This window comes from Mustela putorius, unplaced genomic scaffold, assembly GCF_011764305.1.
Source record: "Mustela putorius furo isolate JIRA1106 unplaced genomic scaffold, ASM1176430v1.1 tig00000095_pilon_pilon_pilon, whole genome shotgun sequence".
Taxonomy (NCBI): Eukaryota; Metazoa; Chordata; class Mammalia; order Carnivora; family Mustelidae; genus Mustela; species Mustela putorius.
The window spans coordinates 547500-563314 of record NW_025421280.1 but is presented as its reverse complement, the minus strand read 5'-3'; positions in this window follow the sequence as shown (position 1 = coordinate 563314).

Genomic DNA, 15815 nt, shown 5'->3' with positions numbered 1-15815 from the left:
GTATATTTCCCTATCACTTCACCTTCACCCCCATTAAAAAAAAAAAAAAAAAAAAAAGAATTCTTTTACCCTCTGGTGAACCTCCAAGGCAAAGCAAGATGTCTTTCCAGAGGGATTTAATTAGAGGCTTATTGATTTTCCTCACATTGGTCCATTGTCCCTTCATTTTTTAGTTGTTTATAAACACATAAACTCGCATTTAAGTGTTTACAGGCACAGATTATGTAAACAATTATTGGAGAGTCAAGAAAACATATAATCACAGAAGGAGTTGGTTGTTGATACATTTTAAAATATTTAACTTTACTCCTGGGGAAAAAAAAGGGTGAAAAAATGTGAACAGCCCACGGCTTACATTATATTTTATGTAAACTAAGATCTGATCTAATCCAGTCAGCCATCCATCCATCATTCTTCGTAGCAGGAAACACTGATGTCTGTAGTATGATGGCAACACATGTTCATCCTGGGAATGATTTGAACTTCAGTACTCTAAATGTTAGAGTTGCCATAGAACTTCACTTTTTGACTAATCTCTTCTATCAAGCAAGCAAATATATTTCAAGCATTAAAACACAATTATGAAAGGCCAAGTGAGCTACATATTGTACAGAGTTATCACAGGTCTCATGAATGATTTCCTTCAGTCCTTTATAGATTATTCTAATATCACCTTCATTTCCCTGCAGAACTGCAAGCATTTACCTGATTTAAATGTAGTTTTCCCTTAGGCAAAAGAAGTTTCATGGAAACTGACCACCTCAAGACATTTACAGAGGAAAATTTTTTCGTCCTTTCTTCTGCATAGTTAATCTTCCCCTGGGAATGGGATTTGGGATCAACTCTGAAATATATTACTGGAAGATTCACTAAAACTTTCAGGGACACAAAAAGACAAAGACTCTGCGAGTTCACTCATAGGAGTTATCTAGAGTAGTTATATCCATGGGGATGGAAAGTAGAATGATGATGATTGCCAGAAGCTGATGGCAGAGCAGGGAGAGGTGGGAATGAAGAGTTAGTATTTAAAGGATCCAGAGTTTCCGTTTCGGAAGATGAAGAGCTCTGGAGATGGATGGTGGTGATAGTTACATCACATTCACAGTGTGAATGTATTTAATGCCACAGAACTATATACTTAAAAATGGTTAAAATGAAAATTTTTATGTTACGTATATTTTGCCACAATTAAAAAAAACGGAAAACCTTTCAAAATATTCTGTATCTCTCATTTAGTTTTCAGCTATAGGACAGTCTAAGATGCTGATTTACTTAGTCAGGTAAAATAAATGAAATATTCCAAAATAATGAATATTGAATCAAAATAATCAAAGTAATTTCAAATCAAATTGATTTCAAAAATAAATTCAAATCAAAATAGAATATTCCAGATGGTCAAGCTGAAATTTGGTGAAATTCCTCAGGGGCAAAAAAAAACAAAAAACGAAATTATGATTTAAATTTTGAGTACCTTAATGCTTTCTTAATAACTGAAAAAATAAGACAGTAAATGCATCAAATGTTGATTTGAAGGTGTCATATCTCTAGAGTAACCCTGTTTCACAGAAATAGAGTCTCCCACTCTAAAGACTGGGAGCCATGCTTGAAAAAGTAAAAGCAAATAGGTGAAGTTAACTTTAATAGTTCATTTCATTTAATCATATATAGCTACATTACTATCATATCAATGTATAAATGATATAAAAATGATTAATTAGATGCTTCATATTTTTTTTATTCCAAGAGTTTGAATTTGGTATATACCTTAAAGCACATCTCAATTTAGGTATTATATTTTTATTGGAAATTCTTGATCTATATTCAGATTTCATCAAATTTGCTGTTGAAAAGTAGATTCTTCTAAATTGTTCCAAACATATCTAAACATTTTCTAATAACTGAATTGAATATCAAGAAAATGATTTCCCATAATGTTTGCATCCAGATGGACAAAACGGGTTCATTTCTTTTTTTTTTTTTTTAAAGATTTTATTTATTTATTTGACAGACAGAGATCACAAGTAGGCATAGAGGCAGGCAGAGAGAGAGAGAGGAGGAAGCAGGCTCCCTGCTGAGCAGAGAGCCCGATGCGGGACTCGATCCCAGGACTCTGAGATCATGACCTGAGCCGAAGGCATCGGCTTAACCCACTGAGCCACCCAGGTGCCCCACGGGTTCATTTCTTTTAGAATTGATTTGACTTTGAAATAAAAGTGTATCAAATTCAGACTTACGTGCATTCAAATTAAATAAATTTGCCATTCTTTGTCAAATCCAAAAAGTTATAACATAAGTTGAAAGCAACACTCACTTTTTAATATCAACAAATATCTTCAATTTTTTTATAGTTTTTATAGTCCATTCATATAAAGCTACCAATTTTAATAATATTTTCTGCAGATTGATTCATGTTAGGAAATATATAAAATCATTATTGGTGCGTATAATGAGAAGTTTACATTTTAACATAAATTCTCATAATTGTTTAGCTTTGTCATAAGCTTTTTTGTATATAAAGACTTTTTTAAAGGATTTATTTATTTCCTTAAGAGAGACAGAGAGCAGGGGGAGGGGTAGAGCATCTTCAAGCAGACTTCCTGCTGAGTGCAGAGCCTGATGCAGGGCTTGATCTCATGACCTTGAGATCATGACCTGAGCCAAAATCAGGAGGTGATGCTTACCTGAATGAGCCACCCAGGCACTCCTGTATATAAAGTCTTTTTTAAAAGTAGTTTTAGGTTTACAACAAAACTGAGATGAAGGTACTGAAATTTCCTATAGACCATCTGTCACAACACATGCATAGCCTCCACCATTTTGAGCACTCAACAGAATGGTACATTTTTTATCAAGGATATTAACATGGTCATTGTGCAGAGTCCATAGTTTACCTGAGCATTCACTCTTTGCTTTGTATATTCAATGGGTTTGGACAATATAACCATCATTATATCCTACAGAGTATTTTCACTGCCCTTAAAAATCCTCCGTGCTCTGCCTATTCATCTCTCCCTCACCCCACACTTGGTAACTCCTAATCTTTTCACTGTTTCCACCATTTTGTCTTGTCTTTTATTTCTTTATGACTTTATTTATTTGAGAATGGGAGAGAGAGAGAGAGAGACACTAAGCATGAACTGAGGGAGGGGGAGAGGAAAAGAAGGAAGCAGAGGGAGAATTAGGATCGCCACTGAGCAGGGAGTCTGATATAGGGCTCGATCCTAGGACTCCGGCATCATGGGTTGAGCTGAAGGCTGACACTTAACCCATTGAGCCACTCAGGTGCCCCCGTTTTACCTTTTTCAGAATGTCATATAGTTGCAATTAGACAGTACATACTGCATGTGAAATAAGCCTTCTCAATTTGGTTTATTTAACATAGTAATATGCACTTAAGTTTCCTCCATGTCTTTTCATGGCTGAATAGCTTATTTCTTTTTAGCAGTAAATAATGTATTATCATCTGGCTATACCACAGTTTATTTATCCATTCACCCACTGAAGACCATTTTGGTTACTTCTAAGTTTTGGCAATTATGAATAAATCTGCTGTTAACATCTGTGTGCAGGGTTTTGTGTTGACATAGCTTTTCAACTCCTCTGGGTAAATATTAAGAACTGTAATTGCTGGATTGTATGGTAAAAGCATGTTTAGTTTTGGAAGAAAGTGCCAAACTATCTTCCACTGTGGCTATACCATTTTGCATTTCCACCAGCAATGCATGAGAATTCCTGTTGCTCCACATCCATATGAGCATTTGATCTTATCAGTGTTCCAGAATTTAACCATTTAAATAGACATGTGGGGATATCTTCTTCTTCTTTTTTTTTTTTTTTAAAGATTTTAATTTATTTATTTGACAGACAGAGATCACAAGTAGGCAGAGAGGCAGGCAGAGAGAGATATTGGAGGAAGCAGGCTCCCCGCTGAGCAGAGAGCCCGATGCAGGGCTAGATCCCAGAACCCTGGGATCATGACCTGAGCGGAAGGCAGAGTCTTTAACCCACTGAGCCACCCAGGCGCCCCGAATATCTTCTTATTGTTTTAATTTCCCTGATTATATACGGATGTGGAACATCTTTTTAGATTTGCCATTTGGTCTATTTATCCTTTGTATATTTTTGATGAGGTGTTAGTGAAGGTCTTTGGCATATTTTAAAAGTCAGGTTGTTTGCTGGGGCAACTGGGGGAAAGGGGTGGGGCCTCAGTCAGTTAAGCCCCTGACTCTTGCTTTCAGCTCAGGTCATGATCTCAAGTCATGAGGCCCCCATCAGGCTCCATCAGGGGAGTCTGCTTGAGATTCTCTCTCCTTCACCCTTTGCCCTTTCCCACTGCTCTCTCTCTCATAATGAACTAACTAAATACAACTTATTTTTTTAAAAAAATCAGATTGTTTATTGTTTTATTGTTGAATTTTGTTAGTTCTGTGCATATTTTGGATAACAGATATGTCTTTTGCAAATATATTTTCCTAGACTGTGTCTTATCTTCTAATTCTCTTAAGATTGTTTTTGACAGAGTAAAAGTTTTCAAATTTAATGCAGTCTAGTTTATCAATTATTTCTTTTATGGATCATGGATCATGTCTTTGGTGTTGTATCTAAAAAGGTACCATCATACCCAAGATCATCTAGATTTTCTCCTATATTATCTTCTGGGAGTTTTATAGTTTTGATTTTTATGTTTAAATCTCTTACACATTTTGAGTAATTTTTTTGAAGGGTGTAAGCAATGTGTTTAGATTCATTCTTTTTGCATGTGGATGTCCAGCTGTTCTAGTAGCATTGGTTGAGGAGATCATCTTTGCTCTATTATATTGCCTTTGCTCCTTTATCAAAGTTCAGTTGACTATATTTATGTGGGTCTATTTATGATCTCTATATTTTATATAGAGAGATTCCATCAATACCACACTGTGTTAAGCCAGAGCAATTAGGCAAGAAAAATAAATAAAAGGCATCCAAATTGGATAGGAAGAAATAGAACTGCCACTATTTGCAGATGATATGATATTATATATAGAAAACTCTAGAGACTCCATCTTAAAAAAAAAAAAAACCCAGACCCCCAAATTTTTAAAGCTAATAAAGAAATTCAGTAAAGTTTCAGGATATAGAATCAATGCACAAAAATCAGTTGTGTTTCTACACACTAACAACAAAATATTAGAAAAAAATAAAGAAGCAATACCCTTTATAAATTCATCAAAGGAATATAATATCCAGGAATAAATTTAACCAAGGAGGTGAGAGACCTGTACACTGAAAACTCTAAGACAATGATGAGAAAACCAAAGAATATGCAAATACATGGAAAGGTATTCCATGCTTATGTATTGGAAGAATATTGTTAAAATGTCAATGTTACACAAAGCAATCTACAGATTTAGTGCAATCCCTATCAAAATTCCAGTGGCATTTTAACAGAAAGTGAACACATAATCTTAAAATTTCAATGAGACCACAAAGACCACAAATAGTTAAAGCAATCCAGCTAAAGTAATCAAAACAGTGTGGTATTGGCACAAAACAGACATATAAATCAATGGAACAAAACAAAGAGCCCCCAAATAAACTCACACATATATGTAAAATAATTTTTGATAAAGGAGGCAAGAATATATAATAGGGGAAGGACAGTCTATTCAATAAATGCTGTTGGGAAAACTGGACAGCCACATGCAAAACCAAAAAAAATCATAAAAGAAAACAAAGATGGTAAGCTCCTTGATACCAGTCTTGGTGATGATTTTTTTTTATCTGATTAAAAGCAAATGCAACTAAAGCAAAAATAAACAATTGGGACTACATCAAACTAAACATCTTTTCATAGCAAAGGAAAGCATCAACAAAATCAAAGGCAATCTATGGACTGGAAGAAAATATTTGTAAATCCTATATCTGATAGAGGGTTAATATATAAAGAACTAATACAACTGAATAACAACAACAACAAAAAAACCTCCCGAACAATATGATTTAATATTAAGCAGTGGATCTGAATAGACATTTTTCCCAAAGAAGATATATAGATGGATAACAGGCACATGAAAAGATGGTCAATATTGCTAATTATCAGGGAACTGAAAATAAAAACCATAATGAGATATTATAATCATGCCTGTCACAATAGCTATTGTATATGCAGAAAAGAAATAAACATTTGTGAGGATGTGGAGAAAAAGGAACTCTTGTGTACTATTGGTGGAAATGGAAATTGGTATAGTCACTATAGAAAACAGTATGAAATTTACCCAATAAACAGTAGAACTGCTGTATGATCCAGCAATCTTATTTCTGGGATTTATCTGAAGAAAACAAAAGCAGTAATTTGAAAAGATATATGCATTTCCATGTTCTCTCTATTATGTACAATAGCCAAGATCTGGAAACAACCTAAGTGTCCGTAAGTGGATGAATAAAGATGCACACACACACACACACACACACAATTGAATACTATTCAGCCATAAAAAAGAATAAAATTTTGCCAGTTGTGACAATATGAATGGAACTTGATGGCATTATCCTAAATGAAATAAATCAGACAAAGACAAGTACATATGAGCTCACTAATATATAGAATCTAAAAAATAAAACAAACAACAAAAACAAGCTCATTGATTCAAAGGATAGATTTGTGACTGCTGGGGGATTAGGGTGGGTGGGAGTAAAATGGGTGAAGAGGGTCAAAGGATACAAACGACCAGCTAAAAATTAAATAAGTCATGGGGATATAATGTGAAGCATGGTGACTAAAGTTAAAAACACTGTATTGCATATTTAAAAGTTGCTGAAAGTAAATCTTAAAAGTCCTCATCAGAAGAAAAAAATTCTTTAGGTATGGTACTGGATGTTAACTAGACTCATTATGGTGATTGTTTCACAAAATACACAGATACTGAATCACTATGTTTTATACCTGAAACTAATATAAAGTTATGTGTCAATTTATCTCAATAAAAAAAAAATACCACCTGTCATGACTAGTGTAGCTTTATAGTAAGTCTTGAAGTCAGGTAACACCAGACCTCCAACATTGCTCTTTTTCAATATTGTGTCGGTTATTCTGGGTCTTTTGTCTCTCCGTATAAATTTTAGAATATGTTTGTTAATATCCATAAATTAACATGTTGGGACTTTAATTGTGATTGAATCTGCAGATGAGGGTGAGAACTGGCATCTTCACAATACTGAGTTTTCCTATCCATGAACATGGAATATCTCTTAATTCATTTAGTTCTTCTTTGATCTTGTTGATCAGAGTTTTGTAACTTTCCTCATTGAGCTCCTGTATATATATATGTTACATTTACATCTAAGTATTTCATTTTGGGATACTAATGTAAATGGTATTGTGTTTTTATTTTCAAGTTTCACTTGTTTATTGTTGGTGCCTAGGAAACAATGGACTTTTATATATTACCCCTTGTATGCTGCAAACTTGTTATAATCACTCATTAGTTCCAGGAAGTTTTTTTGTTAATTCTTGCAGATTTTCTACATAGATTATACCATCCGCAAGCAAAGTTTTATGTTTTCCTTCTCAATCTGTATACATTTTATTTCTTTTACTTACCTTACTGCATTAGCAAGGGTTTTACAGTATAATGCTGAAGAGAAGCAGTGAAAGGTGACTTTCTTTCCCTGTTCCTGATTTTAGAGGGAAAGCTTCAACTTTCTCACCACCAAGTATGCTACTAACTATAGGCTTATACAGTGTCTTTATCCAGTTGAGAATATTCCCCTCTATTTCTAGTTTATTGAGAGTTATTATCATGAATGTGTTATGGATTTTGTCAAATGCTTTTTCTGTGTCTCTTGATATAACCATGTGATTTTTCTTTTTTAGACCATTAATAAGATGATTATATTCACTGACTAACTGTCTTGGGATAAATCCCACTTGATCATGATGTATAATTTTTTAATACTTCTTTGGATTCTATTTGGTGATATTTTTGTTGAGAATTTTTGCATTATGTTTATGAGTCTCTAGTTTTCTTGTAGTGTCTTTGTCTTGTTTTGACATTAAGGTGATGCTGACCTATTAGAATAAATTAGGGAGTATTCCCACTGCTTCTCTCCTCTGAAAGAAATCATAGAGAACTGGTATAATTCATTCCTTAAATGTTTGATAGAATTCACCAGGGAGGGGCACCTGGGTAACTCAGTCTGTTAAGTGGCTGCCTTTGCCTCTCAGATCATGATCTCGGTGTCCTGGGATGGAGCCCCCCAACAGGCGATCTGCTAAGCAGTGAGTCTGCTGCTCCCTCTGCTTCTGTGATCCCTCTCCCTCTGTGATTGCTTTTGATTGCTCTAAAATAAATAAAATCTTTAAAAAAAAAAAAAAAGGAATTCACCAGGGAACCCTTCTAGGCCTGGTTTGAGAGGTTATTAGTTATTGATTTAATTTCTTTAGTAAATATAGGCATATTTATGTAATCAATTTCTTCTTGTGTGAATTTTGGCAGATTGTGTCTTTCAAGGAGTAGGTTCATTTCATCTAGGTTATCACATTTATGGGCATTGAGCTGCTCATAGTATTCCACTATTATTCTTTTAATTTCCATGGGATCAGTAGTAATGCCTCTTTTTTCTGATATCAGTAATTTGTGCCCTCTACTTTCCTTTGTTAGTCTTGATAGGGATTTCATTGATTTTATTGAACTTTACAAAGAACTAGCTTTTGGTTTTGTTGATTCTATTTCTTTTTTTCAATCTCATTGGTTTCTGTTCTAATTTTTACTATGTTTTTTATTCTACTTAATTTAGATTTAATTTGCTCTTCTTTTTTCTAGTTTCCTAAGGGAGAAACTTAGATTATTGATTTTAGAACTTTCTTTCTTTATAATATATGCATTAAGTGTTATGAATTTTTTAAGCACTGCTTTTGCTGTATCCCACCCATTTTGTTAAGTTGTAATGTTACTTTCATTAGTTTAAAACATTTAAAACTTCTCTTGAGATTTTTTCTTTGACCCATGTGTTATTTAGAAGTAATTTGTTTAATAGCCACATATATTGGGATTTTCAAGTTATCTTTCTGTTATTTATTTCTAGTTTAATTCCACTGTGGTCTGAGAATGAATGATGTCTATTCTTTTAAATGTGTTAAAGTGTTATTTATGGCCCAGAACATGATTTATGTCAGTGGATGTTCAATGTGGACCTGAAAAAAATTTCTATCAACTGGATGTGATTGACATCCATAAACTATCTTATCCAACAGCAGCAGTTGATACAAATAAGCCTTTTAAAATTTCAAATTTATTTGTTCATATGTAGAGCAATAGTGATGAAAAATAGAACTCATTTCTTGCCATTTTTTGGTTTTGGTTACTGAATATGTGGGAAGGATTCATTTTGTTTCAAGAAAATCTTGAATTGGAGTTAAATATTTTAAAACTGTTCCATGACTCAACCAATATGTGTTGGCAAAGCACACAACATAATTAAAATCATTGTCTTCTATTCTCATCAACAGTTCTATAAGTGTGATGATTCCTAGAATTTGCACAGACATTGATTAATTTTTTTTTTAAGTAGACTTCATGTGCAGCAGGGAGCCAATGTGGAGCCTGAACTTAAAACCCTGAGATGAAGACCTGAGGTGAGGTCTAGAGTCAGACATCTAAATGACTGAGCCACCTAGGTGACCCATATTGAATAACTTTTAACAATTACAACCATGAGGTGTGCCTGGCTGACTCAGTCAGTAGAGCCTGTGACTCTTGATCTTGGGGTTGTGAGTTCAAGCCCCCTGTTGGAGGTAGAATTTATTTCAAAATAATCAATGTACAGCTTAAGAACATACACTGTGCAATTACACCCATGATATTTTCCATAAAGCCTGCTTTAGGAAATTGAGCACAAATAGCTTCAATATGAATCCTAGAGTAGAGCAAAGCAATAAAGGAATCATCTGTTTTTTGTTTAAAGTTCCAGTAACTTCAGATTTTTAACCCAATATACCTGGAACACTGCCCATCATGGTAGAAACTAATTTAATGTCTAGGTGAAGTTATTCTTTGGTAGATATAAACAGTTGAGCAATATTTGCACAAATTTTATTTGCTTATTTTTTTTTTTTTGGTTTGATTTGGTATTTATTAGTAAGTTTGGAAATTCTTTAAGAACTTGGGTTGTGTATCTTTTTATTATACAACTCACTGAAAGCCAAAGTAAAGTTTTTGCAATATTTGATTTTTGATATTGTTAGGAAAATCTAGAATTTCTTTCTAGCTTCATTGAAGAAATTCCACTTTTTATATTTTTTTGTCTTGTCCTCATAATTTTTGCATAATTTCCATAATGGGATTAATTTATTTAACCATGTCTCTGTCTTTAAACTAGTTTCCTATTTTCTGTGTGTACAAGAATCCAAGATGGTTATAGTTGGCCAAAATTATATCCTAGATCCTTTTAAAAAATATTGTTTGTTTCGTGTACATTTAATTTGGATTTCACATGACAAATGTCACTGATTCCTTTTTGACTGTTGAAAGGAAACTGATTACCAATATCATTGAATAGCATTTTGTAATGGGCTCTTGCAAAATGCACATATAAGTATTAGACTCAATCATTTTAAACTGAATGATGAAAATGTCTGCTCAGAACTTAGTGTGAGAATTAGAAGCTAAATTCAGGCTTTATATAGTAAAGGATTGATCTGGGATTGAGAAGTCAAACTATTTGCGATTTGTGACCTTAGATAAAAATTACTTTTATTTTATGTATCTAAAACTATGAGATATAACTGCTAAAGAAGTAACTAAAATAGCTCTATGACCTGGCAACAATCACCATGTCTCTCATAGTCTCTGTCTTCCTCTATTTGCTGGAAGTCCCTTTAGCCACCAAATGCTTTTTCTGCTTTTTCAAAAATTCTGCCATTTTCTAATGTGGCTTCCGCTAGCTGTGGCACCAGTTCTAACTTTGTAGCCCCTTTGTGGTGCTGTTTCAGTTACCAATTCTAATGAGCTCAAGCTCTCCACATTTCCCAGGTGGAATCCCTAAGAGCAATGACATGACTTGCCAACATTTTCACATTTGGTGTGTCACTGGCTAGCCTATTGTGCAGCTATCTATCCCTGAGCCCATCAGCCGAGGAAATGAGGTCTTTTGGGAGAAGCCAGGGCCATGAGGGCAACAATGACTCTCCACAGGGTGGTTGCCCTTAGAAATAGTGTGGGCAGGCAGAAAGAAATTATTTGACATCTGAAATACTCAAGACTGGTATAGAAGATCACTATAGCACTATTCTGACAAGCTGTATAGCAAATTACTGGAAAGACTCAGAAGAATTTTCTGAGGAAGCAGAAGAGATTTGTGAAGGAGAATTCTTTGTCCCAAGAGAAGAAGAAAAAAGGATGCCAGTTTTATCAGGGCACCCCTAAACTAATGATGTCTAAATTTGATGTCCTTCTGCCATTGTCCATCCATAGCACCACTGAACGGATGGAAACGCTTCACCTTGTTTCATGGATTCCTTCTCTGGTTATAAGCTCCTGGATGGCCTCCTTGTAGCAAACTCTCTGTGTTCTAAGTTGGTCCATGCACGAGAAGAGTATATTTTATTTAAATGTGATACTTGATTTCCTCTTCCCAGAGCTAAGTTGTGACTTTTAATTAATTCCATTTATAAGTAGATATGGAACATACACTGTGCAAGATGCTTTGAAAAATATAAACATGAACAGTATATCTATTCTGCCCTCGTCCTCGCTTCAGCAGCGCATGTACTAAAATTCTATTCTGTCCTCAGGAACAGACAATCTAAAAGAAGTTTTATGGTTTATAACCAATTATCTGTAATGATAGGAGAAACTGGTGTCCCAAAAGAGGTACAGATGAAGAAAAATTTTGATAAGTGTTCAGAAGAAGATGAAAATCAATGCTGTGCTATAAATATTTCACACCAGACTATGGGGTGTGTACTTGGAGGAAGCCCTGATTAGCAGTATTTGCTGATTTCCACAATGTAAATATACCCATTATGGCCAATTTCAAGCTGCCAATCTGAAATCACTGAACATATAGTTGGGAAGAGACATGTAGTCATCCATCATTATGTAGTATTTCCATCATTCAGATAAGATACTCCTAAGTAACCTGAAGAACACAGAGAGTAATAAAATGTAGTAAAATAATTAGGAGGTGCATAACCTTTGCTTTTAATAAAATTTGTTTAATCCTAAGTTTAAATTTAATAACTGGGATGCTTAACAACTGGCTTAGAAAATTCCCCAAATGTAGCAACTGCTACTCTCAAGCCTGCTCCAGCACACTGCGGGTTAAATGGGCTGTGAGGAGCCTGGATTCTAGCTGGGGGAGGGACAGATCAAAAGGAGACCTTTAGGCTGAGCCTCTGGACACAGACTAGCAAGAGAGAGAACATGAGAAGAAGGAATCAAAGAACAAAAAGCTTGAGGCATGAACGGCCAAACAAAAATGAATAAACCACTTTTGTAATCCAACTCAGTCACTAACTACTGACCCAACTCAGGGCTAATTTTCATGTCCGACTCCACCCATTTCAAACTGATGACAATGCTAATAATAATAATAATAATAATAATAATGATAATGGCAGCTAATATTTGTAGAATGATTACTGGGTGCCAGATACCATTTTAAGTAAGGAACAAACCTTCCTGTTTCCCTATTTGCCATGTTGCCCAGCAGCCACTGTCTTCTCAGGGTGTGGCCCTCCATTCTCCTGCTCACCCTGGAGCCGGCTGTTCACCCCTGTCTTTCCCACACCGCAGTGCAGGCCGCCATTTGTCACAGAGCTTGTGCAAGTGCTTCGCGCAGAGTGAATAAACAGTCCTCTGCGTCCATGACTCAGAAATGTGCAAACAAAGGAGAGATGACCACATCTTTCCAGAGAGATAGGAAACAGCATATTTCTTTGTAGACATAGAGAACACTTCTCTGCATTTAATGTGGAAATATCTGATCTGTTTCATTAATTTATATTCTGTGGAACACCAACTCCCCCGTCCACACACCCTGCCATTGGCACTTAAGGTTGAGGTCCCGTTTCTGTGGGCAAGACCGTCCCATCAATGAGTAGTAAAATAAAAATTAGTTTTGTAGTCAAGGACTTGCTATGTTTAGGAAGCCTGCAAATTTAAAATGCATCCAAAACTTTCAAAAGTCAGTAGGGAACCTGATGTGTCTCAAAATCGTTATGAGACAGGCTTTCTGTACATGAGCTCTGAGCTGTTAGGATTAAGGGAGTAAAAGAGACTTGGTTCTGTTCCTTTCTGCTAATTTCTCATATACCCTGTCTTGTTGGAAGCAATTTTATTTCTCACAAATTCAGGTTAAGAAATGATAGGAGCATCTCACTGTATTGCCACTTAGATTCCAGGAGTGATGAGAAAGAAGGAAAAAAAGGTGAAGCAAAACTGAGATGAATGATATTCCAAATACAGTAAGACTAGTAATTCTGTTTTTATTTGCAAAGCCGTTTATTTTGGTAAAATCCACCTGTTCTCAACTTGGAGGAAATGTCTACTTAGGGAGAAGCAATTTCTATGGTTCAAGTTTGAAATTTGTTTTTAAGGATAGATGAAATGTACAACTGGAAGGGAAGTGAGAGTGCACTTGAGGACCCCTGCAAGGATTACATATCATGCTCCTCACAGGAAGCTGTGTTAATTGAGAAATTCTATAGCTTGAGACACTCACAGGAAACAGTGTAATGCATTAATTACAAGGGTAAAGTGTGTGTGTGTGTGTGTGTGTGTGTGTCTGTGTGTCTGTGTGTGTGTGCATGTGCACAGGCACAAGGAAGGGGGGTTAACCAAATGATGGTTTATTTTCTTAGAATTTGGTATTTAGCTTGCTTCTACAAAACACTCAAAAGGCAAATAGTCTTTCTGTTCTCCAGTAAGATATGCTGAATTACATCAACATTATTTTCACATTAAAGATAAACCCAGTCGTTTGCGGAGGGTAACATGAGGTATATGGCTTTGGAATAACCACCTCCACTCTTGCCAATAAACAACTTTAGTGAACTCAATTTTCTCTAATTTATAGTCAGCCTGTTTAAATTACTGTTATTTGGCTGGGATTATTTCATAGGGATTTAATTGTGCCTGTAAATCGAGTTTCTTTCAAATTCATCTCCTTATTCACTTTATTTTCCTCCCCCATGTCTCATTTTGCATATGCTCCAAAACATATCAATAATTTATGCCACAAAGCCTTGTTTTCTCCTTTGTAACTACACACATGTTCTGCATTGTGTAGTGATGTCAAAGGAAATGTGTATATTGTGAAAAGGTCTTGAATTTTTCATGAAAGTTGGTTAGGGCCAAATGGCATTTTATAGATCTCTGGGAGAGAAACAAATCCATTTTGTGAAACAGTTTCAAAACTGAGTAAAAGCCATAATAGAATAAGCACTAACAAAGATAATATTTGCTGAGCATTTTTTTTTAAATCATGAACAGATCTAAACATTTACACACACTATCTAATCCTGATAACCACGTTGTTACTAAGGCTTCATGATCTCCATTTTACAGACCAGGTAACTGACATGGGAAGGCACTGCATCATTTCACAAAGCCAGGGAGTAACAGAAGAAGAACTTAAACTCAGGACTTTTGGACCTCAAAACTCAAGTAGTCTTTTCATAAAATCAGTTATGCAACTTTCTCATATGTGGGCCACAATAGTTGAGACAGATTGGTTTTGCTTTAATTCTAAATCTAAAACTAGAACCTCCAACTCTTCTTCTTTTCTTAAAAAACATTTTTTTTTTCATCCTGTCTGTCCTACTCAATTCCTGCTGGTTCTCAACTGACCACCAGATCAAGTGGATAAAACCTGATGGCATTTGCAGCAGAGGGGGGAAGGGAATGATGTCATCTACACAGATGTCTGTAGGGCACAGGCAACATGAGATCACCCTGAGCTGATACTGAGTCGATACAGGATATTTGTTCATTATTTATTGAATGCCAAGTATATGCAAAATTAGGGGTCAGCAAACTGTGTCCCGTGAGCGAAATATGTCCTGCCTACTGTCTTTGCAGTAAAGTTTTTTTGTGTGGATTTCATTTATTTATTTGAGAGAGACAGAGTGTGTTTGTGCACTAGCCCATGAGAAGGAGGGGAAGGGCAGAGGGAGAGGGAGAAGCAGATTCCCTGCTGAGCAGGGAGTCTAGCCTGGGCTCAATGATCCCAGGACTCTGGGATCATGACCTGAGCTAAAGGCAGACACTTAACTGACTGAGCCACCCAGACGCCCCACAAATAAAGTTTTATTGGAACACAGCCATGCGTATTCATTACATATGGTCTACAACTACTTCTGTGTTACAACAGGGACACTGTATAGTTGTGACAGACACTGTACAACTTGCAATGATGAAAACACTCTCTTGCCCTTTATAGAAACTGCTTGTTAATTCTGTGCCAAATAATGATCAAAACAGACAAAACTCCTACTCATGTGACCTTTATTATCTTGTGAGACACAATAATAAAAATATTATATTATTAAACATTATGATACATGCTATGAAAGTAGAGTAGAACGGGCAATAGGTTTTACTGTGTTTATCGTTTGCCTTTGGTTCTTGAAATTCAATCATTTGGGCTTTATTCATTTAAGGTATTAAAGGTATTTTTTGAGTGGAGTGAGAAACATAAACCTCTTTACTCATTTATTCACTCATTTAAATTCGGTGACTATATACTCAGTACCTGCCATGTGGTGGATGCTGTATTAGGTTCCAAAACATAGGAGTCAACAAAAGTTGAAATGGCCTCCTATTTGTTGAATCTTC